A 27,993-nucleotide genomic window follows, 5' to 3' on the forward strand; every position below is an offset into this window, starting at 1 on the left:
GTCTTAAACTGAAGCCCAAAGACCATATCATGGTGATTTTCTTCTAAAATAGGAACTTCATAATGACCCCCCCTAAGGAGATGCACAAAGCACATAAATACTTTAGAGCTCTCACACACAAATGGAGGTTTCAGACTCACACAGGGGCACATTTGTATTATGACATAGGAAGAGAGGCAGCTGCTGAGTGGCAGATTTGTGACCCACTACTCAATTCTGACTTGCAGATACAGTAAATAAAGTAAGAAGGAAACCTGAGCACAGAGCAGTAAGGGGGTTGCCTTTGCCAGCTAAGGAAGCTCTGGGTCAGTGAACCAAGAAAAGAGGAAATTCAGAAACATCAACAGTGTGGTTTAGACCCCAAGCTTAAATCAGGGTCTTGATTCCAACAATCACTCCAAACTACAGAGAAGCAACCAAGGCAGGAAATTCAGATGCAAAGGGAGCCTATAATTCTGTCCCTTTAAATCCATTCTTTGCTCCACCGTAGTCTTACAAATCATAAATTCATAAATTTTGAGACCTTAAAGGTCTTTAAAGTCAATCCCCTTAATTTTACATATGAAGAAACTGAGACACAAAAAATTCAATTAGCTTTTCCATAATAACACAGTTAACAAGTATCTGAATTAGGATTTGAACCCATATTTTCCTAACTCCAAGTCTTCCACTCTATCCACTGTACTCTACTATTAATGATTATTCCTCGATCCTAATTTCCTCCCCTTGGAACTATTCAGTATAGGAACACATAGCTACTTCCCAAATAGCTTCTCCAATCAGTTTTCCCTCAGAATAATTAGCTTCCTCTGTATATGTCATCTCAGTATGGGTACGCCCTCCAGGTAAGTGCTAATCTATGATTATAGTTCTTCCATTTTGGACCATTTTTTGCTCATGTTATCCTATAAATTTATCACAAACATAGCAGGAACATTCTTCATTTTTTTTCTTCCATTATAAAGAGTCTAGCAAAGCACATGGGACATTCTTGGGTTATCCCTTGCTCTCACTGTGAGACAAATCTATCTTCAATTTTAAATATACATGTCACTAATGAAATCTTTTGCAACAGCTCCTTTCAAATTCTTTGTCTATAATATATTGTAGACTATTTATGCAGGTATCCAGTTCAGTATAATATAGGAAGAAAAATATGATCTGTTAACTGTGAAATGAGGTAAAGATGGAAAGACAAAGCCAGCCCCAGAAAGATCCCTGGAGGTCAAGGCCTGTAGCATGTGAATGATTATATCAGACCTCAATACTATCCCTGGTGATTGACTTTGGATTTTATGTCCTGGCACATTCTAAAACTCGGGCAAAGAGGAATGAAAGAAAACAGCATTCTATTCTTCTTGAAGCCCTCATTTTGTCCAGTTTATTCAATTACATGTGATCTTTCCCATCGGTCTAAAAAGTGATCAAAACTTTTTCTTTTCCTTCTGGACTATAGTAAATCATTGTAAATTATAAGACGAAAAAATATCAATAAATTCTCCTTTATCTTAAACTCCAAAGCGACAACACCATGGTCTTTGCTTCTAAGACTGTTGTCTCTCACTTCTTTTTAATCCCACAGAGATACTAACTAATCCAGTGATACTTTTCTCTAATCACTAATGAAATAATTTTCTTTATAAGCAGAACAAAGGCCAGGGGAAGATTTAACATGTTCTTCCACTAGCTGTTATCTTCATTGCCAGATTTCACTTCCACTCACTTCAAGTGAAACAGTAAAAAGCAATCTATTCATTCTTTCTACTAATATTTGTCTATCAAGCACTTTGAGTACTGTAGGATATAGATATAGAATGGACTGTCCCCAGATTTAAAGAGTTCACAATCTGGTCGTTTATTATCATCAAAGTTTACATTTCTATAATGCTCTTAAATTTATAAATTGTTTTTCTCAATAACCATCCTAAAAAGTAGAAGATACAATTTCCTAATGTAGTCCATCAGCTGAATTCTATAGTGGTACCCTGTGGAGGCAAAGAAGGAGGGGAGGGGGAAGATAGCAAAAATTAAATCTTTATTCTCTTCATCAAGAAACTTCTCATTGGTGATTAGAAGAAAAGTATCATTGGATTAGTTAGTATCTCTGAGGGGTTCAAACAACAGTGAAAGACATCAGCCTTAGAAGCAGAGATCAAGGTGCTGTTATTGCTTAGAGTTCTAGGTAAATGAAAGCCTTTATTAATAGTTTTTTCTGCTTATAATTTATAATGATAGGCTATAGTCCAGAAGCAGAAAATAGAAAGACAAAAGGAGAGAGAAAAAAATAGGGACAAAGGGAGAGACAGAGGAGAGAATGAGAAATAGAGTGAAAGCTGGATGAAGAAGAAAGCCAGAGGAAGAGACAGAAGGAACGGAGAATAAAGAGAAAGAGAGAAAAAGGAGAGAGGAGGAGAAATGAAGGAGTAGAATGAGAATTGCAATGCTAAAGCAGAAGAAGTGGGAGGAGGAAAAGGAATAAAAGAAGAGAGAATATTAAGCCACCTACTATGTGCCAAGTTCTGTTTTAAGTACAATGTGGTAGAAGGACATTGAACCTAGGGTCAGAAGACTTTGATGTTTTGGCTGTTGCAGTGATTAGTTTTTTTTATTCTTTTATGGAGATGAAAGGAGAGGAGAGAGGGAAGGAAAGAGGAAGGAAGGAGAGAGGGAAGGAATCTATTTAGAAAGGCATATTTATATGCATGTATTTTATAACTTCATATTGATTTTATATGTATATTTAAATTTTACTGATGTCATTAGTTTTTACAAAATATCATTTCTGGAAATGTTCTTTTCTCCTTAACACAATATACTATATTCTCTTTGAAAAGAATTTTAAAAAAAGCAGTTAAGCAAAAACATTCAGTATTGTATCTGGTAATGTGTACAATGATCTGTTCTCGTACTTCCCCATTTAGTGCTATATTAGTACCTGGCACATAGTAGCTGCTTAATAAATGCTTCTTGATTTGATTCTGCCAAAGAGATCTATTTCTAAGAGTTATCTGTTTTCAGGGATTACTGAGGTTTCAGAATTTTTTTGCTTTTATATATATTCTAATCATTGTGGGGTTTTGTTGATTTAATTCTACATCAGTTTATAAAAAGTTTTCAATGCTTCTCTAAATTCTTCATAGTCATCATTTTAATATTCCATTGCATTCACATACCACTTTTTAAAATCATTCCCCAACAATGAACACTAAGTTTTGCTTCCCAGTTCTTTGTTCCCACAAAAACAGCATTGCCAAAAATATTTTGGCACAATTCAGACCTTTTTTCCTTGCTCCAACTTCAAGAACATTTCAAGTAGAAGACTAGCTCTATCAAAGAATATTCATAGCTTAGTCATTCTTATTACACAATTCCAAAGTTTTATCCAGAGTGGTTGCAACAATTCACACTATGTGAAAGATCACAGTCTCATTATCTCAGTTTCCTTTGTAAAAACAAGTGAAAATAAGCCTGAACTTCCATACTTCATAGAACTAGAATGAGTTTGAGATGAGAGCTTATATATGTGCATGTACAAATAAACTAATATCCATTTCAAAGGTAATCATCGCCATTATCATAATTCCTCAACTCAGACCTGCCCTACCTGTGTGACAACCTATGCTCTGACTATCCTTGACTAATTCTTTTCTATCAGGAAAAAAAAAAACAAAAAAAACAAACAAACAAACAAAAAAAAAACCCTTTCTGATCCTATTTTCTACTCTCTTGAAATTCAAATTAATACCATGCAACACAAGCTCTCTAAGCCTCAGGTTCCTTGTTATAAAATGAGGAATTTGGATGTGATGACCTTTATTGTCCCCTTGCAGGTCTAAATCTGGATTCTTGAATCCTATGATCCTATCCTGATAATTTTTTAATCATTCTGAAAAAAATTCCCTTGTGTTAAAGTATTAATAGGGTTGTTTGGGACACAAAAGACCCAAGTGAGAACAATGTTCTAAATATATAATATGGCTGATGCAGGCTTGATGCAATGAAAAATTTCCTAGAATCACAGTAGTTCAAAAGTGAAATCAGCTGCTTCTGGATATAGTGAGGTCTTCCTCCATGAGAGTCTTCAGGAGGAAAAGTTTGATTAGCACCAGATTGGACTAGCACTAGCATGTTCCTGCCATTTATGAAGGTCTGTTATTCTGATACGTGTCTTTAGAACTTCACCCTTAAGATAAAATGTCTTAAGATGAAATAGTGATACACACAATAGAAATTGTAGAATACATGGCAGGGTATTGGGAGGATATTGATCTGATGGCACTTCTCAAAGCACACCCCCACAAGATGCAGCATGTTTTTCATGTATGAAATGCCTCTGAGCACATCACTTCCCTAATCAAGAAGTTTGGGTGACATTCTATTGCCTCGACAATAAAGTGGAGGCCCCATTACTTGACATGAACAACCCTTTAAAATCTCTTTTCCACACTGATTAAATCATATTCTTCATGCATCCGTCCTTCTGTGGCTTTCTTGGGTTCTCTCTGTAGTCATTTGATCTCCCATCCTAAGTATTTATATAGGTTGAACCCCACACTTTAAAAGCACTCTTTTCTTTCTCTTGCCCAATAGAAACCCTTCTTTAATACTGCTTCTTTCAGGAATCCCTTTCTGGTTACCTTTAAGGATTCTGCTTCTTCAAAATTATTTTGTATTTCTTCTATATATTTTTATATAGACAAATAATAGCAAGCAGATAGAAAGACAAGGAGGAATCAATTAAAGGTGTCTTTAATATATATTAGCTCATGACGACTCACTCATCATCCCAAGAAACTAAGTATATAAAGAAAGAGAGACACAGAGAGAGAGAGAGAGAGACAGAGAGACAGAGAGACAGAGACAGAAACACAGAGACGGAGACAGAGAGAGACAGGCAAAGAGACAGAAGATAGAAAGGGAGACAGAGAGGCAGACAAGAGACAGAGAGAGAGAAAGAATGCACAGATGCTTCCTTTCTCACTAAAACAAGCCATCTCTGTGAATTACATGACAAATTGGAATTGGGCCTTTCTGGTGCTTTTATTTCACAATACTAGGAAGCTGGCAAGGAAATAAAGCTGAGAAATACACTTGTGGATCCTGCTATCATTCCATTGCTGCTATTTACTTTCCCTTTGTAGTTTGCATGCTTTGTTGTTATAAAGAAAATCAATACACAAGCTTTCAAGGAAATAGCACCCATGGAGAATGAGTTTCATTTTGCCATAAAGTTCTTCCTCTTTTTCTTTTTTTATATAAGTTATTCCCATGCCACAGTCAGGGTTCACTTTCAAGTCAATGGGAGCTCTGTGTACTCAAGAGGGCTCTCTGCTTGAAGAACAGGGCTCCCAAGTCATCAGAAGGAATGCTGGGGTATCTTTTGGCAACTGATAATCTCTGCAGGTTGAAGCATTCAAAAAAGCCCAACAGTAGGAAAATGAGGAAAGACTACAAGAATGTAATCATGGGCCTACACTCTCAGAATCTTAAAAATGCCTCGACAAAATGAAAGGAAAGCAGGCAGTGGTTCTAATACAAGTTTAATGAAACCTTGGTTAGTCTGAAGAGAAACTCTGAGTCCTCGCCTCCCTAAGGACTCCTCAAAGAAAATTGAAATCAGCCTCCCCCAGGATTGGCCAAATGTGTGGAATACTGCTTCATGGACGGCTCTGTAGTTATTGCCTTTTTCTTTAAACTTGCTTCTCCTTTGACTCTGCTATTTCTGGGTCACAGAATCCCAACTACTCAACTTCCGAGATAATTTTCATTCTTCCTTTCCCCTTATCTCTCATCTTAAATCTATTATGTCTGTGAAACATCTCTTGCATTTTATCCCCTCCTTTAGATTTCCACTGCCAACATACCTATAATAATCCTCATTGTTATTGTTGTTGTTATTAATTATGATCTTATTATTCCAAACCCCAGACTATTATAATTGCCTCCAGAAAAAGCTTCAGTTACTTCCAATCTCATACCCTTAATTTTTCCCTAGGTCATCAAGCTAATGTTAAACTTGACACACATACTCCTTTTTAAAATTTTTTCAACATTTACTAAGATTTTGATTCTGACTTTTCTTTTTTCCTCTCCATCCTCTCTCCCCAAGATGGCAAGCAATTTGATATGGGTTCTATGTGTACAATTATATTAAACCTATTTCCATATTAGTCAACACATGCCCTTTGTAAACAAAGTCAACTTTTGTCTTCAATCCCTTAGCCTATCACCAATCATTCCCTAAAAGGCATCAGCCTAGAATGACATTCACCATGTATTGCCTTTACTCCTACTTATGTATTGCTGAAGCAAAGATGGAGAAATTCACAAAAAAGCTGAGAGGGGGAGGAGATAAGGGAGAGAGGACAGGGGAGAGAAGAGAGGGAACAGGGAAAAGGGGACAGGGAAAGTCCTTCTAGGAGGGACTATGATTATTAGCAAATCTGCCCTGTGCAGAGAAAGGGCTATAGATTTATTCCATTAGTCCTCCCTTCCAGATAAATGCACTCCTAGTCAATAGCTGAGAAGTTCTTCCTTTCAGTCAGATCAAACAGAAGGAATGGGGATCCATACTAAAATAGGAATTGCTCTCCGATTCTCATCTGATTGCTTCTCTTAAATACATTATCATCTGAATAAGTCACTCAGTTTTTCTAAAATTCAGTTTCTTCATTTATTAAATAGGTGTAATTGTATATATACTACTATAAATTATATATAAATATCCCCTTCTGGATCACTGCCTTATCATGGTAGAGGGGTTTATATAGTTCAAGGAAATGATGAGCTGTGTTGTGCTGGATTATCCAATACAGGTTATACTGGTTATACTGGAGATATAATTATATCTGACAAAAGATAAACCACTTCAAAGGGAAACAATAAACTACTCAAATACATGTGCTAAGAAAATCCCATGGACAGTGCCATAGACCATAGTCCACGAGGCCACAAAGAGTCAAACATGACTGGATGATTGAACAAATATATAAATATATATAAATTATGTGAGAGATAAATGTAATATAAATTATATATAAAACATAAATTTCTTCATCATAAAATAGATGCCACTAAATTAAATGCTGCTTATAAAATACTTTGCAAGTCTTCAAAGTACTACATAAATGTACCTATTATTATTATCAATATTATTGTTATGGTCAATAATACACTTAATTTATTAAATCTAAGAAAACTCTCCTGGCTAGGCAAATATTTCAATTCTATTTGCTCGAATAGAAAAAGGACTTAGTGACACTATTGACGAGAAACTATTTTTAACCTTTCCCCATCAGATTATTTTAAGCAAATAGAGATGATGGCTGTGCCGAAAAGGCTGGTGATTTTTATCCCTAGTTATATTTTACTGTCTGGTCTTTCTATATTGGGTCCTTCAACTTCATAATGTAGTGAATTTTATAGAAATAATAAAATAATTAGTAAGAAAACAATGATCTTCATAAATATGTCTAATGCTGATATATTCCAGCAAAACTTTTCTACATATTGGTTCTTTTATATGCTCTTCCAGCTCCCACTGGGGAGAGTTTATTCAGGATGTTCCCTAGACTTATGCTTCACCTTTGCCTCCTGGAATTTATAGTAATACCCAAATCATGAATGAGGTGGGGGACCTGCCTTCTAACACCAACAATTAACTCATGAGGGGATGACTTCAGTCAAAGTATTTGCATTTTCTGGGTGTTATTTTCCTTAGATATAAAGTATAAACTTTGAAAAGGATGATCGAAAGTACTTTCCCATTCTCTCTAAGAGTCAAATTACCATAATGGCTCCTAGGGATCAGCTAATACTCTTTCTCTGCTACTGAAATTGCTCCTAACTAGGCACTAAGGGGAGGGGATGAGGAGAGAAGTACGTTGAAGATTTATGATCTGACACTGCCTCTGTTGACTATCCTCTGTTAAGCTGCAATTATCAAAACAGGTATAAGGAGAGACAATATTGGAAAGAGACAGACATAAACTCTAAGTGGTAAAATATGAACTGATAAATTTACCATATGGTAAAGTACTACGTTCAAGGCAATCAAATAATTTGTTGAATGAATGAATGAATGTACAAAAGGGTGAATGAATGGATAAATCCAGAACGTTTCTACCCTCCTCTTATTCTCCTTTTTTTAAACTCATAGAACTTCAGAGCTGCTAAAGGGACTCTAGCCCAACATCTGTCATTTCACAGAGAAAAAGATGAACTGACTTGATTAAGGTCATACAGATAGTAGCAGATGTGGAATGAGAGCCCAAACCTCCTTCTATCATGTGAGTAATTTTCACAAAACCATGCTGGTTCATCTAATTCAATTTTGTACATATTTATTCTTCTTCATAAGAGCTGCTAAGATATACAGCAATTCATGGTTTACAAAGCACATTACATTTTTATCTTATTTGATACTCATAACTAGGTTCATAGAGCATAAAGAAATGAACTTGGAAACAAGGAGATCTGTGTTCAAATATTGCTTTTTGTGCACTATGGTATAACCTTGGGCCCATATAAATGATAGCCATTATTATATTAACCACCTTTGGAGGTAGGTACAGTAGGTATTATTATCTCTATTTTACATAAATTAAAACTATAGCTTAAACAATGATTTGCCCATGGTCAGCTAGTAAAAGGCAATGGCTAGATTTTAGCCTGGGTAAAGTCCACCATTTCTCATTCTTCCTTCTTTTCCCTTCCTCCTTCTAAACATTATAGTTTTCCACACTAGTAGACCAATTCATAATTGAAAAAAAAACAAAAGTAAAGGGATAGGGATTGGACCTGTAATTTAAGTGGTACAGGGAACTTTCAGTTGCAGAAATTCTCTCTACCAATGTACATATCACCCCCAGCAAATATGTGCAGCAGTGGGACTTAAAAGCCAAGTTTTCCTAACTCCTAAGGTTAAATTTCTATTCAACATGTCTATCTGCTTTGGTCACACCAGATCAGGAATACTGTGTTTAACTCTTAGCACTACTTTTTAGAAAGAATAATCAGATTCTGCATCAGAACAAAGAAGGACAAGAATGGCCAAGGGTCTTAAATTCATGCCATATAAAGATTGAATGAAGGAATTGGGTTCTACTTTAGTCACAGGAAACAAGTGACTTATTATCAATATAGCAAATGTAGGTGATTAAGCAAAAATCTACATGATAGCTTTTTGATTCAAATATCTAGCTTGTTGCCATTCAGCATATCAAAAATTAGCTTTAAGTAGTTCTTCCTCAGAAAACTGACACAATCCTGATTTTATTTCATGGTTACTTTTTAAACTGTTAAAGATATTTATATCTGGTCAAGCAAACTGGGTCACAAATGGTTTCATCTGTCATAGGCTTAACAGAAATAATATCCTTCCATCTGACATTGTTTTTAACCTGAAGTCAAAAAGGAATAAATGTGTTAGCTTTGAGAAAACGTGATTACACATCTTAATATGACAGGCAAGATGAAGAAGAAGTGAAGTCCCTTAGCCAAAGGTAACATTGACAGGAAATGGCAAATCTAGGTTAAGAACCTTATCTTCCAATTTCTATTTGTTTCTTTAATCTTTACTAGATAATGTTTAAATAATCCTGCTATCCTGCTAGCTCCTAGATCCTAGGTTGCTCTGATGATTAAGCAACTGTGTTGTTCTTCAATTGTTTCAGGCTTGCCCAATTTGTCATGACCTCATTTGGAGTTTTCTTGGCAAAGATAGTGAAGTAGTATGCCATTTCCTTCTCCGGCTCTTTTTATAACTGAGGAAACTAGAGCAAATGGGCAAATGAGGTTCAATGACTGGCCCAGGATCCCACTGCTACTCATTGCCTAAGATTTGAACTCAGGTTTTCCCAACTCCAGGCTTGATACTATCCATTGCATCACTTAGCTTTCCCACTACAATTGTTCTTCTACATTAATGTACCAAAGCATAGATCCTATCTATAATATCGTGGACTAGAATGTTCTCAAATATTGGTCCGAGGCTCTCAGGTAGTCCCTGAGATCTTTTCAGAGTCCATGAGGTCAAAACCATTTTCAAAACCCTAACACAGTAAGGTGGCAGAATGGATAAAGCATTAAACCTAGAATCAGCAATATTTGAATTTAAAACTTACTTCAGAAATTTACCAGCTATGTGACCCTGGACAAGACAGTTTTCTTATTTATTAAGTAGAAATAATAATAGCATCCACCTCACAGAATTGTTGTGAGAAACAAAGGAGAATATTTGCAAAGTATTTAGTATTTGGTACTCAGTAAGTGCTATGTAATTGCTTATCTTGTTCATACAATATTAAGATATTTCATCTCATTATCATATGATAAATATGAAGAGATATAACCCACATAAACAAAAGCTTTTTGGTGGAGAGAGAGAAAGTTCTCAAAAAATTTTAAGTATCTAAAGAGATTCTGAGAACAAAAAGCTTAAGAATCACTGTCCTAAATAAGTGGTTATATGCCTTCAAATTAAAATTCTAGTCAGCCTTTTTTTCCAGTTTCTCTTCAGGTTGATTATCTCAATATGACATACAAAAAAAAAGAATGGCAATTAGAGAGTGCTTTAAATCAAAAGTATCAAACATGTCCAGAAGGGCTGCATATAACACACAAAGTTCTCCAGGACCACCAGAGTCAGATAAAAATGGTATTGAGGGAAAAAAATGATCACTACCATTATTCAATCTTGTATTAGAAATGTTAGTAATAGAACTAAGAAAAAAAAAATCAAAGGAATCAGAATGTGCAATGAGGAAATAAAACTAAACACTTTTTATAGATGATAGGATGACATGCTTTGAAAATCCTAGAAATTCAACTAAAAGGATAATTAGAGCAATTATGTCACAAAGTATTGCTGCTCTTCAACTGTGTCTGAATTTCTGTGATACACTTTGGAATTTTCTTGACAGAGATACTGGAGTGGTTTTCTATTATCTTTCCTGGGCTTTTTTTTTTAAACAAATGAGGAAACAGAGGTAAAGAGAGTTTACTTGCCAGAGTCACACAACTATTAAGTGTCTGAAGTTAGATTTGAACTCAGAATAGGAGTCTTCCTGACTCTAGGACCTGCACTCGTGCATCACCTCAAGACTCCTTAGCGAAGTAGCAGGAAAAAAATAAACCCACTTAAATCATCAGCATTTTTATATATCATCAATAAAATCCACAAGAAGAGATAATAAGATACCCAAATTAATATCATAGACAGCATAAAATATCTGGTAATATACCTGCAAAGACAAGTAAAGAATTAAAATAAGATAATTATAGAAAATTATACAAATAAAGTCAGATTTAAATATTTGGAGAAATATTGTTCCTATGTCATTAGACCAGTATAATAAAAAAGCAATGATTCTACTTTAAGTAATCTACTTATTCAATGCCATCTCAATTAAATCACCAAAAAAATTTATTATGCTAAGAAAAAAAAAATTCATTTGAAAAACTAAAGGTCAAAAATATCAAAGCAATCATTAAAAAAAATAAATAAGTAAAGAAAGGAGGTCAAGCAGTACCTAATCTTAAATTTTACCATAAGACAGAAATATCAAAACTACTTGATGTTGATCAAGGAATAGAAAGATGAATCATTGGCTATATAATAAAATAGTGTTAAATTATTATAATAACCTTGTGTGAAAATGTAAATATTTAACCTTTTAGGATAAAAGTTTATTAGTTGGTAAAAATTGTTGTGAAAATTAGAAGTTGGTCTGCCAGAAACTATATTTGAACCAATATCTTACACTATTTGTCAAGATAAAGTTAAAATAGTTACATGACCTAGACATAAGGGAAGAGAACATAAGAAAATTCAAAAAACATACAACAAATTACCTATCAGATGAGTATAGGACAAGAATCTATGAATAAAGCACATATAGATAGCATTGTGAGATATAAAATAGATGATTTTGATTACATTAAATTTAAAAGGAATTTATACCAATAAAACCATTTAGCTAAGATTGGGAGGAAAACAGAAAATTGGAGGGGGGGGGGGTTTCCAATAAAGGTCTCATATCAACTACATAAAAACTTTGTCAAATTTATAAGAATCTGAATCATTCTCCAATTAATAAATGCTCAAAGGGTATGAACAGGCAGGAATTTGATGAAGAAAATAAGCTATATATAGTCATGCAAAATGCACAAAATCATTATTGATTAAAGAAATTCAAATTAAAACAACTTTGAGATTATTATTTCACACCCATCAGATTAGCTAAAATGACAAGAGGGGGAAAATCACAAATTTTGGAGGTGTGAAAAAATTGGAATTCTAATACACTGTGAACTGATCCAAACATTTGGAGTACAATTTAGAATTATGCTCAAAGAGTCTGAGACTGTGCATGCCCAGAAATAACACTATTAAGTCTGTATTCTAAGGTGATCACAGAAAAGGGAAAGGAACCTAGATGTCCTAAAAATACTTATATTATTTTGTACTTTGTAGTGGCAAAAAGGGAAACTGAGGGGATTCCATCAATTGAGAAATGGCTAAACAAGTTGTGGTATATGATCATGATTGTATACCATTTGCTAGAAGAATGATGAGCATGTTGATTTCAGAAAAAAAAAAAAAAAGAAAAGACGCATAAAATAATGAAGAGTGAAATTGGCAAAACCAAGAGAACACTGAATACAGTAATAGTAATACAATATATTCAAAGAATAATTGGGAACAACTAAACTATTCTGAATATTATAAATATTCAAAATAAACTACAAAAGATGCTATCCACCTCCAAAGGAAGAACTGATTGTAGAAGGGGAATAAGAAAGTGGGAGGGGCTATAAAAGGAGAGGGCAAATTGAGGAAAATGGTCGTCAGAAGCAAAACATTGGGGGAGGAGGGAAAAGGGGAAAGGAAAGAAAAGTATAAATTGAGGAAAATAAGATGGCAAGAAATCCAGAGTTAGCAATTTTTAACTTTGAATGTAAATGGGATAAACTCTCCCATAAAACAAAACTGTATAGCAGACTGGATAAAAAGTCAGAATCCTACAAAATATTGTTTGCAAGAAACACATTCAGCAGAGTGATACAGATACAGTAAAGGTAAAAGGCTACAGCAGAAAATCTATGTTTCAGCTGAAGCAAAAAAAAAAAAAACAAAACAGGGATAGTAATCCCCATTTCAGTTCAAGCAAAAGCAAAAATAGATCCAATTAAAAGAGATAAGAAAGAAAACTAAATTTTGCAATTTTGCTACCATAGATAATAAAGTAATATCTATAATAAACATATGTACCATGTGTATAGCATCCAAATTCTTAGAGGAGAAAAGAGAGCTGCAAGAAGAAGTAGACAGAGAAAAATTGATAAACAGAAGTATACATAGTATTCTGTATGTGTATACATACACATATATATGATATACATATACAGACATTTATATATACTCTTTGTATACACACAAATACTCATTGTATATATACAATGCACATATATACATACAATTATTGTATGTGTTATATACCTATAGATGTATAGATCTGTATCAAATGATGGGCTTTTCTAGTGTAAGGAGGGAGGAAAGGAGGAAAGAAAACAGTTTGAAACTTACAATGCAACACAAAACATTTTTGTAACAAAAATTTTAAAACTATAATCAAAAAAATGTAACAAAACAATAATACAACAAAACACAAAGATATTAATAGGTAGTTTTCTAAGTGTACCTTCTGGGATCTTTTTGAATAGTTTAATAACCTCTCAATTTCAACTTAATACCACCATTTAAGTTAAATACCTTAGCTTCTGATTAAAACAAAAACCTAATTTTAAAATGCCAATCCTATCACATGGATATTCTGCAAATTCTGTGCCATAGTCTCCTAAAAATCAAAATGTTGGACTTATGAAAAGGCAACATGGAGATTCGTGATGAGGTCAATTATGGATTCTACAAAAAAAGAAATTAATTCAAGTGCATAAAAGAGTAAAATGTTTTGCTGGCTTGAAGGAATAGTACATGCAATGACATAACAGTAGGAATAACAAAGTCTTTCATGAGATATTAGATATATACCTATCTCTTGATATATATATGAATATATGTATTTTCATATGCTGAAGTAGGAAAGATGATTTGTGTTGGTGATTAAATAGAATGAGGTCTCTGTTGAAATTAATTAATTTAAATGTAAATAGTCATTAAGCAAGTTTAATTAGCTGTATTGATGTTCAGTATAAATTTATAATAAAACATTTACCAAAAAAGATTAGAAATGAGTTTTATAAAATGAGCTCAAGCTAGATGACCCCTAAATTGTCTTTCCAGTTCTAAATCCTATGAGACTGTGCTGACTTTAATTAAGAGAGAGGGGGTTGAAATTGGTGGAAGTGTTTGGATTGTATACAGTAATTTGTGGGGCACCAAATATTGCAAATTTGATAATATTTTCAGAAGGAATAAATGAGGGTATATGGGGGTATTAAATTTCTTAATGAGGTATGTAGAACAGTTTCTTTCAAAATGATAGATCTTGCTAAATATCAAGTACAGGAGTAATTCCATTCAAAACACCTCCTTAGTAGCTGCTTGTAGGATTTTATGCAACAGAGGAAGAAGGGAAAAGATGAAAGAGAAGATATCCCTGAGCCAGATTTTAGTCCTTACCTATTTACTCCCAACTCCCACCCCCATATAGAAACCATAAGGCATTTAAGGTAATTAAGTAAATGTATTCTCCAAACCTAATGCAGGTGTTGCTCTGTATGACATTTAGTTAATGTCACAACTATGTCATATAATGTCATAATATCACAATTAGAGGAGCTCCAGTAGTGAGCAAGATGTAAGTAGTGAAGTAATATTGTATGGATGGAAATCATTTTTCCTCCTGTCAATGCGGAATTGAAGAATGATCTTTGTTAAACATGGGTCTTAACTTCTTTTAAACTTTATCTAACCCCCCTTGGAAGTTTCTTAGTTGGGGAGCAGGATGGGGCCCCCCATAGTGGGGCAAGAGATTAGCATAGCATAATGTATTGTCAGAGCTGCTATTACCCAAAAGTTCAGGATGGAAAAATGAATCCTGGCTATAGGTTCTCTATTCTTTCTGATCCTTAGTACAGTTTGGAAAATGGAGCATGTAACAGGACTGAAACAATTAAATATCTAATATAGGTAGTCCTATTCTCATCAACCATTAGCCTTTCTTGTAGTGAATATCTGAATCTATCAGTCAGTAACATTTTTTAAGTACCTACTCTGTGCCAGGAAGGTGCTAAGCTAATTTGGTCCTTGGCACGTCATTGGCTAGTTCCATCCAATGCAGAATTCTGACTAAGGAATTATATTAACTCCTACCTGTACCCTTTGTAGCTCACTTATGAATGGTATATTGCTGTGGTCTTCTTACTTCTGACTTGTACATTTGCAATGTACTCCAGCTTCCCTTATCTTCCTAAATATGTCAGAGTAAATGTTCATTTGTCAGTTGTCATTTGGAAAGACTGCTGTCCAGGAAGAGCTGGTCAATGCTTGGGTGAACCAGCTATTTCCCCAGATTGGGACAAGGAAAATGGTGCTTACTATATCACTGACTGACATAAGTCCTTTGCCCTAAAATAAATAAAACGTAACCAGGTAAGTTCCCAGTGATCATGTCTCTCTGTTTTAGATAAGTCTTCATTTGTAAGGACCTCAATTTCCTTCTCTACCAAATTATAGGATTAATAAGGTCCCTTTCTGGACTACATCCTATTATTTTATCTTCACAAATTATTGGACTTATGATGATTACAGGCATACAAATTACCCATGCCACTTTTTAAGTGTCCCTCTAAATAAGTGATTTCTCTATCCAATCCAGAAGACTAAATCAGATCAGTCTTGCAGCCCAGATGGAATCTTGATTTGTGTGTGTGTGTGTGTGTGTTGTGAAATATTACACACATGCCCTCTGGAGGACTAAATCCTTGTCTCCAGACTTCCTGATGTATATCTAGACACTAGACCCAGATGGCTCCAGAGGAAAAGGTGAGGCCTGTGACTTTGCACAGCTCTCCCCTCACTTAAATCCAATTCACTGGGATGTCATGATATCATCTTCCAGATGTATGGAGAGGGAAGGACAAACAACATCAACCAGTCCTTATCAGTAATATCCTATTTTCACAACAAAGAAGCATTTAATTCACTGTTCTACCTATTTGACTGGAATAAGAAGGAAAAAAGTTAGAGAAAAAAATTAATGTTTTCATTTTTAATCCAAATTTAAGATTAAGTTTGGTTGATCTCTTTCAGTTCCTTGAACAAGCAAAGTTAGGGAAATTTATTAAAATTCTAACTCATAACCTTCTCCCTGCTTTCTGACTATCATATCCTAACTCCCACCTCCATGTGTATCCAGGCTGAGTCTTTTTTTTTTTAATGATTTAGTACATTTTAATACTTTATGAAAATTATACAGCAACAAAAATTTAAGTAATAAGGGGAAGTGGAGGGAAATATGTTCAAACAAAGTGGAAAAAAGTTGTGGTAGTGAGGATGATTTCAAGAAAGATACAAAGTTGAGGGTGAGAGATAAAGTGGAAAGGACTAATTAGCTGCTGTTTGAGAACTGACAACAATCTGGGACTCAGCTTTTCCATTTTTTTTTTCCTTCTGTAGAGACAGACTTTTTCTCAAGTTGTTAATATTTGGGCAGGAAAAAGTAAGAAGTTCATTAAAATACTACGTTCAACTTCTGAGATTTGACATCTCTAGCTAAATCTTAAACTATGGTTGAGGAGCTTTCTGAAGGAGGAAGAGAATGAAAGGGAATTGATCCTTTTTTCCTCCAGTCCCATACCAGTATATTAATGTATTCTTTGCTATTTGTCCTTGAGACATCCATCTCTCCCCAACTTATCATTTTGTTCTTTCAAATCTCTATATCTCGATTCTATCAATGTATCAAAGCAGCCTTTTTCAACACTCAGTTTAATCTCTGGTCATTTTAAAGACAGATTATAAATCTATATAGTTTGGACTAGATGGTCCAGGAAAGTATTTTCCATGTCTAACACTGTTGTCATGTAACTAATTTCCCTTATAATATCATTTTACTTAAAGTTACAAGTGCCAGGAAGATTTATGGATATTGGGTTGGTCATGCATATTTTTAAAACAATAGTAATGTCATCTCCTCTGTTTTTTCCTTGGATTTTTTTCCTCCAGAACGCTTCTAGTGTTTCTCCCTAATTCAAGGAGTAAATAATGACCATTCCACTGCGCCATTCTGCCCATAGTCTTAAAAAATTCATTCAACCCAATCAAAGGCTAACAGTATCTTCAAGGTCTTTTGTACATGGCCTATCTCCACTCCTTCAAAACAGGAGGCTCTGTTTCGTTCATGATTATATTCTCCCTGCTTATTATTAACAATGGTTAATAGATCATTTAATGGATCCACCATCTTGTCAATGGAGTGCTCCCACCCACCGGTGCCATCAGGCTTTTCATCAATTCTTCACAAAATATCCACATCCAATATTCCTGTACCAGCTTGGCAAGATAAAACCGAGATCAGTTTAATCTGAGCATGCTTTAACAGATGAGAGTAGATAAGAAAAGTTCAGATATCCCTGAGTACATAAGGCACAGATGTGCATGTTGAAAAATTCATAACCTCCTTTAATCCACTTTTGGGATATAGGACCAAAAACACAGCATTTAAAAAAAAAAAAAAAAAAAAAAAAAAAAAAACAGAATGTAATGCAACACAGAATACAGATATTGATGCAATGTTGACATAATACATGAATTATATAAGATTTACAATTTCTCAGTTTCTTTCTTTCTTCCTTTACCTCCCCTCCCATAATTTCCTAAGTTTTTGCATTGGAGAGAAGATAGTGTTAAAAACATCGTACTACATATGAATGGAAATTTAAGAAAAAAAAATTTAAATATATAGAAAAATAAAAAATTTGTTTTTTTTTAATCTTTTCCATCCCCTAAAAAAAGCTTTTATAGTTTTATAATGAATACCTTATCCAAGAGAACCAAGTAGGTTATCTAAAAAAATGTCAGTCTTTTCAATGATGAATGACAGCAACCTGGGTCCTAGGAGGTTGCTACTGACATCTAGTGGTAATATTCATAATAAGCCACAAGCATAAAATCATAACATATTAGAGCCACAAAAACGATCTTATTGATTATCTAATCTAGCCTCCTCATTTTACAGATGGCAAAAGAAAGTCCCACCGAGGGGAATAAATTGCCTGTGGTTCAGAAGAACCTAAATCCAGAGTTTCTGAATTCTGATGATCTTTTCATTGCAATAGTCATTCATCCTAAAACAAAACCATAAAATGCACAAACCACCCTTGATGCGAGCAGGTGCAGATAATCCCTTAGGTACGGATGTTAAGATTAGCTGTACATATGAACCACACACACATTCCCTCTCCAAAATATCCTACCCCATCATGGCCAGGGCCAAGATTACTACTACCCCAGGAGGTTTAGTTATTGCTGGGCTGTTCACAGAATCAATGTTTTTCTGTTCAAATCCTTCTTGTCCTTTAAATCCCGACTCAGATCTCAAATCCTTCATGAGACCTCAGATATTATGACCACTTTCAACCTTCTACCTAGCTGAAAGTAGAGCAATTGGACTGGAGGAGAGAATTCAACAGAACACTGCATATTTCATGGTTCTCCATTTATCAATCAAATTAAACTATATTAAAGGATGAATTTATGTGAAGGAGGATGAACGAGACAATATATACAAAGGAGAAAGGAAAGGATGTGATTAAGAGGAGAGATCTAAAAGTAACAAATACTTCCAGATATGGCTCCAGGCTTTTACCAGTAAAGAAGTTTGGGTCATTGATAGTCAAAATTTCCAGACTCCTGTCAATGGACTGTCAGTGTCAAGACTCCCACTGACTTCCAGGTTTCTATTTACAGGATCCAGACTGTTACATTTGCTATGTAGATACATATTTAACCTGAAAGAAATGATCATTAATAATCAATGATTTGTGAAAATCCAGAGTTGTCCCATTTTTCTTAAGTCCTGATCTTAAAAAATTCAATCTCTTGAAGGACATTACTGACAATGAGATTGGACTAAACTGTTTATTCAGATCCCACCAGGTAGGGAAGCCACTTGTACTCTACTCAAGTTTGGGTGGAGATAAATTCTTTAAATAAATTATCATAGGCTAGGGGTAACTTAAGTAAATGACATAATCAAAGTCCAGGTCCAGCCTCTCATTCTTTCATTAATTGTTATCTAGTCAGAGTTGAATGCCATTCTCAGGAACACCCCTCTTCCAATGAGCACATAAGCTGTAAAACCATTGACAACTGTTTTTGGGAAGTGAGTGAATGAGTTTGTGAATGTGTATAAGACAGACAGAGACAACTAAATGAACATCCTTTTATTAAAATGCTGACTTTTTTTTTCTCTAGTCTCATTTTTTTATTATATATATATTTTTATAATATTATCCCTTGTATTCATTTTTCCAAATTATCCCCCCTTCCTTCTACTCCCTCCCCCCGATGACAGGAAATCCCATACATTTTACATGTGTTACAATATAACCTAGATACAATACATGTGTGTAAATACCATTTTCTTGTTGCACAATAAGCATTAGATTCCAAAGGTATAAGTAACCTGGGTAGATAGACAGTCGTGCTAACAATTTACATTCACTTCCCAGTGTTCCTTCTCTGGGTGTAGATATTTCTGTCCATCATTGATCAACTGGAAGTGAGTTGGATCTTCTTTATGTTGAAGATTTCCACTTCCATCAGAATACATCCTCATACAGTATTGTTGTTGAAGTGTATAGTGATCTTCTGGTTCTGCTCATTTCACCTAGCATCAGTTGATTTAAGTCTCTCCAAGCCTCTCTGTATTCCTCCTGCTGGTCATTTCTTACAGAGCAATAATATTCCATAACCTTCATATACCATAATTTACCCAACCATTCTCCAACTGATGGACATCCATTCATCTTCCAGTTTCTAGCTACAACAAAAAGAGCTGCCACAAACATTTTGGCACATACAGGTCCCTTTCCACTCTTTAGTATTTCTTTGGGATATAAGCCCAGTAGTAGCAATGCTGGGTCAAAGGGTATACACAGTTTGATAACTTTTTGGGCATAGTTCCAGATTGCTCTCCAGAATGGCTGGATTCTTTCACAACTCCACCAGCAATGTATTAGTGTCCCAGTTTTCCCACATCCCCTCCAACATTCATCATTATTTGTTCCTGTCATCTTAGCCAATCTGACAGGTGTGTAGTGGTATCTCAGAGTTGTCTTAATTTGCATTTCTCTGATCAGTAGTGATTTGGAACACTCTTTCATATGAGTGGAAATAGTTTCAATTTCTTCATCTGAGAATTGTCTGTTCATATCCTTTGACCATTTATCAATTGGAGAATGGTTCGGTTTCTTATAAATTAGGGTCAGTTCTCTATATATTTTGGAAATGAGACCTTTGTCAGAACCTTTGCTTTTAAAAATATTTTCCCAATTTGTTGCTTCCCTTCTAATCTTGTTTGCATTAGTATTGTTTGTACAGAAACTTTTTAGTTTGATGTAATCAAAATCTTCTATTTTGTGATCAATAATGATCTCTACTTCTCCTTTGGTCATAAATTCCTTCCTCCTCCACAGGTCTGAGAGGTAGACTATCCTCTGTTCCTCTAATCTATTTATTATCTCACTCTTTATGCCTAAATCATGGACCCATTTTGATCTTATCTTGGTATATGGTGTTAAGTGTGGATCCATATCTAATTTCTGCAAATGCTGACTTTTTTAATAAAATAATTAAAATTACCCAGAAATTATGTCTCTCTTTAAAAAAAAAAAAAAAAAAAAAAAAAGTCACAATCCTCAACACTAGTTAATTCAACTATAGACAGCAAGGTTCTAATAATTTCTGTTTATAGTATAGTCTCTACACATAAAAAAGTCAACTATAATTAGGGTGCCTATTAATTAAATCAAATACTTAAAAAATGATAAAATATTGGCAAGACAAGAGGCCAAGAAAGATGAGAATTTTTATTAATATCCAGCATAAAAAACTAGAATGAACAGATACTCTTAATTTCTTTAAGCACAACTCCATTCCAAAATAGCTCTTATTTGTTTTCTGATTCAATCTCAGTTCTCAACAGCAAGCTACAGTGAGAAGCATCTTTAAGGAATGTTTTAATTTCGACATGTCTTAATATTATGTAGAAGTAATATTGACACTATAAATGAAAAAGTATTGGTTGCCAAGGACTAGTCAACAGAGCTCACTGGTGCAGCCCACAAATCAGATACAGCATTCCCTTTCCAAATGGTACAATAAGAGCAGCTAACCAGGGCTAAATTGAGCCGAGAGGTGTTCTTGAAGAAGTACATTGAGATTATCCCAATTGAAGACACTTCTCAACAGCGAAGTCTATGTCTATATACAAGCAACAACAAAAAACCTCCCAAATAAAATCTGAAAAACTGAGCAATTACCAAGTGAATTTTACCAGTGCAAATACAACTGACCTTGAAAATTCCACAACTCCTCACCACCCTTACTTACTTTCCCTACCAAACCTCTCCTTTTCCTTTAGCAAAATCCATGTTTTTAACAGAGTAAAACTGTTTTCAGTTTTTTATCTTTGTGTCCCCAGCACTTAGCACATGAAGAAGCATTTTTAAATGATTATTTAAATGAATCCATTTTCCCCTACGTTATCAGGTTAACTGGCCTTACCTTTATATTTCATTTCATAAGCCCTTTCCTTAGTAAAGTTCCAACCAAAAGAACCTAATTTTAAAATACAGCTGCCTAAAATCTTAAACAACATGTAAAAACAGAATTAAAAAAAAAAAAAAAAAAACATAATAGCTACTTGACACTCCTGCTGTTGGTGCTAATGATAGTAAGAACAACAATAATAGCAATACTAATAATAAACTATTTTCAAAGAGAATACAGAAAAAAGTGCCTTCTAGCCTTCTAACAGAACTCTATTAGGTACCATCTTATTACAACTATGTTGCTCTAACATGCATGTAATACATAGAAAACATGCCACAGATTTAAAACTTAGCATTTTGACAACTGCAAATAGATAATCTAAACAAGTTGGAAAAGAATATTTTTAAAATATGACATTTCTCCATTATTTCTGCCTCTCATAATTCTATAATTATTGATTTGAGTCAATCTGCAATTTTACTTCAGCGCTTTTCCTGCCAATTGTTAATAATGCAATAGACTTGTGATAAATGGGATAATAATACAATTTATGCTGCATTTTTATAAATATTTCAAGAAACACTCAGATTATTGACAGAATATACTTTAAATTTGATCATTTTTCTTTTCTACATAACTGTTCATATCCAGCAACATATTTAGTTTAATGGAAAGTAAATCATTACAAAGACAACCTTTAGAGACTCTTATCTTTGATGGTACCTAATTCCTAGTTCAAACAATAATCTCTTGCCAGGTTTCCTATAACTACCACCACTACTCCCCAAATGGCACTGCCATCAATAAGGGGAAAAAAGGCAAGTTTCAAAAAGGTTCCTTATTCCCTCCCCAGATACTTTGTTTTACCTTTGGCTATTAATTCATTAATTACTCAAATGAGTAAATTGCACTTAAATCCCACCAACTTCATTAAATATTTTCAGATAAAAGTTGCCCATGGTTCTAGCAACAGTCACAATATTTAAAAATCTCTTTGTGGAAGAATCTACTTGCTCACAGTGACTCTACTGGTTCTACAGAAAAAGTATCTATGAGCCAGAAACAAAGAGCTGTAGATATGGAATATAGAGCAGAAAGAGACCTTAAACTATCATTTTATCTAATCCCCTCATTTGACAGATGGGACTCTGAGTTCCAGATACTTTAAGTGATATAACTAAACTCATTTCTAATAAGTCACACAACTCCAGTCTAATGCCACATAGATTTGTAATCTAGAGCAATTACTTCTTTCTAGCTTGATAAAAAACCCAATTCCTTTCACTTTTTCTTTTTCCCCAATGATGTTTAATGGATATAACAAATATAATGAATAAGTATTAAAAAACTATTCCCCTAATCTCCTATCAATTACTGTATTTTTATTTGAAAAATGGTATACACGACTGGATATAAATTTTGCTTGAGGCCCTCTTGGTTCCTTGGAATAATATAACTTGATTCCAATGAATGGGCAGTCAAGGAATTAATCTGTGACTGTGCATATGTGAATGAGAGTATGTATGTGTGTATATATATTTTATACACACACACACATATAGGAGGCAACCAAGATGTACTGAAAAGAATTCTAGATTTGTAATTAGAGGACCCGAGCTTCTGTTTCCAACTCTGTGAGCTTGGATTTGGTAACTTTTCTCCTGGACTCCATTTCCTCACCTCCATTAGATCAGATTTTATGATCTTCACAACTCTAAATCCTATCATCTTGCACATGATCTTCAGTAAGACAATAATTGAGGCTTTTAGAGCCTCAATTTTCTCATTTATTAAATAGAATATTTGCTCAATACCCTTAGATTTAAATAAGATAAATGGGTAAAGTGATGCATAGTGAGGATCACACGTACAGCTAATATCAGAGGCAGCATTGGAACTAAGTTCTCCTTGACTTCAAGCCCAGCCACATACAGTCAAGTATATTCTCAAAGGAAAAAAAAAAAAAGAGGGTAGTTCCCTTAGGAGTACAAATGAACCAGTAAGAACTTTGCCAGCAGATGTCCACTTAAATACAATGGCCTGGCACTTAATATATCCACACAATCCTAGGATGTCCACATTTACGCACATACTTTTGTTTATGGGCTTATGCTGCATATTTGCATATTATCTCATTTGCATATGTTGTCATATTGGTTATGACAACATATGCAAATAAACCCCATAACAATTTGAAAATGTTGCAAACCAAATATGCAATCTGTCAAGCATAATCATCCGTGTTACTCAACAACTGGACGATATAATTCACTCCAAAATATATATGTGAGTTAGTTTCTATCATCTTAAGTTTCAGCACAGATTTGTAGAAATTCATGCCAACAATACTGCATGTTCAAAAAACAATTTTGTACTATCTGACTGATGCTTAAATGCAAGAAAAATTCCATCACTTGGCATAGGCCAGGATCAAATTCTCTTCCTGTTTATGAAACAGAAATGTGATTCACAGCAACAAGAGATCATAATCCCCTAATCAAGACCCTGACTAGATATTGAGCTACAATGGGGGAAAAGATATCAGAAAGTGAGCTGGTTTTGCATTAAATGTAATATCATTTATGATGCACTCCATGGGCATTGTAAAAGACAAACCATTCCTTCTTAAAAAATGTATGTGTGCAGAGGAATAGGGGAGAGGTCGGCACTCAGCGTCAAAAACTAAAACATCAAGCATCAAAAAAGCCAAACATCTTAAGGAACATCAACATTTGGGAGCATTCAAAGCTGTTGAGCCAAAGGAAGCATTATTACCTTGGTCTGATTTTTCATAAGAAGAAGCAGGTTTCCTGTCAGGCGACACCATCTCTTTTGGCTCTGTAGGAAAGGAAGGGAAGAAATTAATTAAAAAAAAAAAAAAAGCCACCTTTTATCTTTACACTTTAAATGCTTCTTAAAGAAGATTTATTAGCCAAAAAGGTCAGAGCAGAAAACCATTGACCAAAAAAAATAAATAAATAAATAAGATTCATTCAGCATCTGCCTGAGAACAAGTTGAGGTTAAATGTCAGCTCACTTCCCAGAAGGCTCCTGCTCCCCTGCAGCTGAGAGAGGAGCCTCTGCAGCATGGGATCAACCTTGTTGTTTTGGATTCAATCCTTTCCCAAATGGGAGTCAAAAACTGGCAAGCTCACAAGCATTAGCTGCCAGGATTTCTGAAGAGAAGAATTAAGCCTTGTTGGGACTGAACATTTACTTGGATTAGAACAGGCTAAACTGCAGATAAATTTGCAGTTATCTAAAGATGTTTACCCCCTAATGAGCATGAATATTAAAATATTCCTACAACTTTGGGGGAGAGGGTTGCTATTTTGTCTGTCAAGAATTTGCTTTCCTTAGGATATGTTATTTGAACACTTTTGCCAACTTTGAAAAGAAGAACAGTTTTATGGAAGTCAAAATTATGGAAAATGTATTTAAAAATAGATGGGTTTATAGTCCTTCTTCTACAAATGACAATCCTAAGAAAAAGTCCACAGCAGTTGTTAATGTGTTTCTTCATCTAAAGACCACAATGATAATACTAGTCAATCTGTCAAAGCATAAGAATTTGTTAAGCACTTTTCTTTGTGTAAGATATTTTGCTAAACTTTGGGCATATAAAGAAAAAGCAAAACCAATCCCTGCCCTCAAGGAGCTTATATCCTTAAGGGGAAATGAACATGTACATTAATAAATGAATGAGATATTTGCACAATAGATATAAAATAACTTTAGAACAATGATTTTAATTATATATCACTAACTTCTCTGGACTATGCAAGAGAAAGGCACAGAAGGACCTTTTGAAATTTAATAAAAAACAATGTAAAACAAAAAGTTAGTATTATATATATAGATCAAGAAACACTAGAAGCTTTCCAAATGCAGGATCATGTGATCAGAAGTGTGCTTTGAACATTCCTTCTTTACTCCAAATTTAACATTCTATTCATCACATCACCTCCAATTAAAAACAGTGCTAATTAATTTACCATCGGTGGATCCATAACTCAGCAATCACAGAAACAAATTTCCCAAACTAGGATACCGATTGTATGCAAAGACAAACCAGTTAAGTGTACCACGAGAAAATGGCACAATTTCTTCAAGACAACCCTGACCAATCCTATGAGATAATGTCCCAAATTATTTACCCAAATGAATTAGTTATCATAACTCAACTAAACAACTTATGATTAGTGCTTCTAGAGGTTGGAAAAGCAAACAAAAATTCAGGGAAGTCCTTACTTCTCTAGGTCAGGGTTTTTTAAACCTTTTTCCACTAGCAACCCCTTTTCCTCAATGAAATGTGTATGCAATCTTGGGTGTAAAGGTATTATAAAATAGGTATACAAATCAAACATTTACTGATAATAAATCATAATTTCACAACCCCCACATTCAATTACAAGATCCTATATGGGATTGCAAACCACAGTTTAAGTATCTTTGCTCTAAATGATAGAACAGAGAGTAGGGCAGAGTTCGAATTCAAGATGTAAGTAGATAGATAAGCTATACTACCCACCAAAATATGAACTTGTCCAATCAAAATCAGTTCAACAAGTCAATACCTACTATGTGCAAGTGCTATGCTTGATGCTGGAAGTCATAAGATACAATGACATATTTTCTCATCTTGAAACTCCTTTTTTCTTCATTATAAGCATTCTACCTCTGACCTCACCTCTGTTGAAGTGGTTCTTCATGCCTGGAATATTAAGACTTCTTCATTTCTCTCAACAGAGAAGCTCTCTATTCCCATTTCCAATAAGAGGTCTTTCTGGATCTCTTCAAAAACTCATTTTCACTCATTCCCTTTCTTCTTTCTCCTCCCTGTCTACCTCTTATAAAAATTTGTAGGGGTAGAAAGGTCACAAATAGAAAAAATTTAAGAAGCCCTGTCCTACTATAACAAGCAAGTGGTCATCTAATCTGTATTTAAAGTTCTCCAAAGAAAGGAAATCAACTGCTTCTGGAGGTAACCCAATTTAAAAAACTGGCAATTAAGGAATCCACTTCTTAGACTTCAGAGTTAATATAACACACTGCCTCTCCATTACATTGAGGTAAAACTTACCTTACACTTGTCATTGCAACTTGTTGAAAAGGAACTCAAAAATTTAATTAGCTTATTAAAGTGTAATCTTTGTCCAAAAGGAACAAGAAAAGCTTGAAAAATTATGACAGCTTTATATTATGAACATTTATTAATATAGGATATTCAAGACCCTTTTTTGTGTCTGGCACCCCTTTGACAGCATAGTAAAGCTTATGATTTCAAAATTATGTTTTAAATGCATAAGATAAAATGTAGTTTTTCAAAGAAAAATATTTATAGTGATATATGGTTAAAAAATATTTTTAAGTTCAGGAAACTCATGTTAAGAATCCCTGATAAAAAGGGGAAAACAGAATATTTGGCTTTGATTCAATGATGAAGAAACCAAAATAATAAAAAGGGGAAAACAGAGAATATTTGGCTTTGATTCAATTGATGAAGAAACCAAAATAATTTTATAGAGGCATATTATTGACCACTCAATAAGAAAAAGGAAATAGATAATGAGTTCAGAAGAGAGATCACAGACCTGACATGGATTTCAACTATCTAGACATCTGCTGTTAGATTGGCTAAAAAACCAAATAGCTAAGAATTGTTTGGGTTGAATTAAAGATAATTTTGTTCTTCAAAAGGGAGAAGAAGCAATAGGATAAATTGCTATGCTAGATTTGATTCTGGCCAACTAGAAGAAATTGGTTGTCAAAGTAGAATTCAGGGGGAAAAAAAATTTAAAAGACAAATCTATCTTGGAATTTACTTTAGAGAAGGAAGGAATTGACTCATGTATATCCTAGATTTGGAGGCAGCTAATTTCAAATAAAGGATAAATAGTTTTATAAGACACAAAAATACAAGGGAAGTTGATCCATGTTCCCAAGGATGAATTTCTAATGGCACAAGCACAAGTGATTTCAAGGAAGAAAAAAAAGGTATAAAAAGAAACAAATGTGGATGCACTATTCACAATCAAATTCCAGGCACAATCCAGGTCATCCTTAGCATTTGGGACATTGCAGTAGTTAAAATGATTTGGGACCATCCACAAGTTGACAATTTTATCTCCAATGTATCTTCAATAAATTTTACGCAGGTAAATCATGAGAATCATTCATTGTGTCAGGCAATAGGAATCCTTTGAGATCAGGAGCAAAATGCTTTCAAAGACAGTTTCTAATCATTTTCA

General features: G+C 34.2%; 1 protein-coding gene across 2 annotated transcripts in view; it reads right to left on the reverse strand.

The window, feature by feature from the left end:
* Positions 1-27,993, reverse strand: part of INPP4B (inositol polyphosphate-4-phosphatase type II B) — a 910,680-nt gene that overhangs the window by 715,540 nt on the left and 167,147 nt on the right. For both annotated transcript variants that reach the window (XM_074275067.1, XM_074275068.1), the window contains exon 2: positions 24,518-24,580. The gene's annotated coding sequence lies outside the window, so the exon portion shown is untranslated. The remainder of the gene's footprint in view (positions 1-24,517; positions 24,581-27,993) is intronic.

This window comes from Sminthopsis crassicaudata, chromosome 6, assembly GCF_048593235.1.
Source record: "Sminthopsis crassicaudata isolate SCR6 chromosome 6, ASM4859323v1, whole genome shotgun sequence".
NCBI lineage: Eukaryota > Metazoa > Chordata > Mammalia > Dasyuromorphia > Dasyuridae > Sminthopsis > Sminthopsis crassicaudata.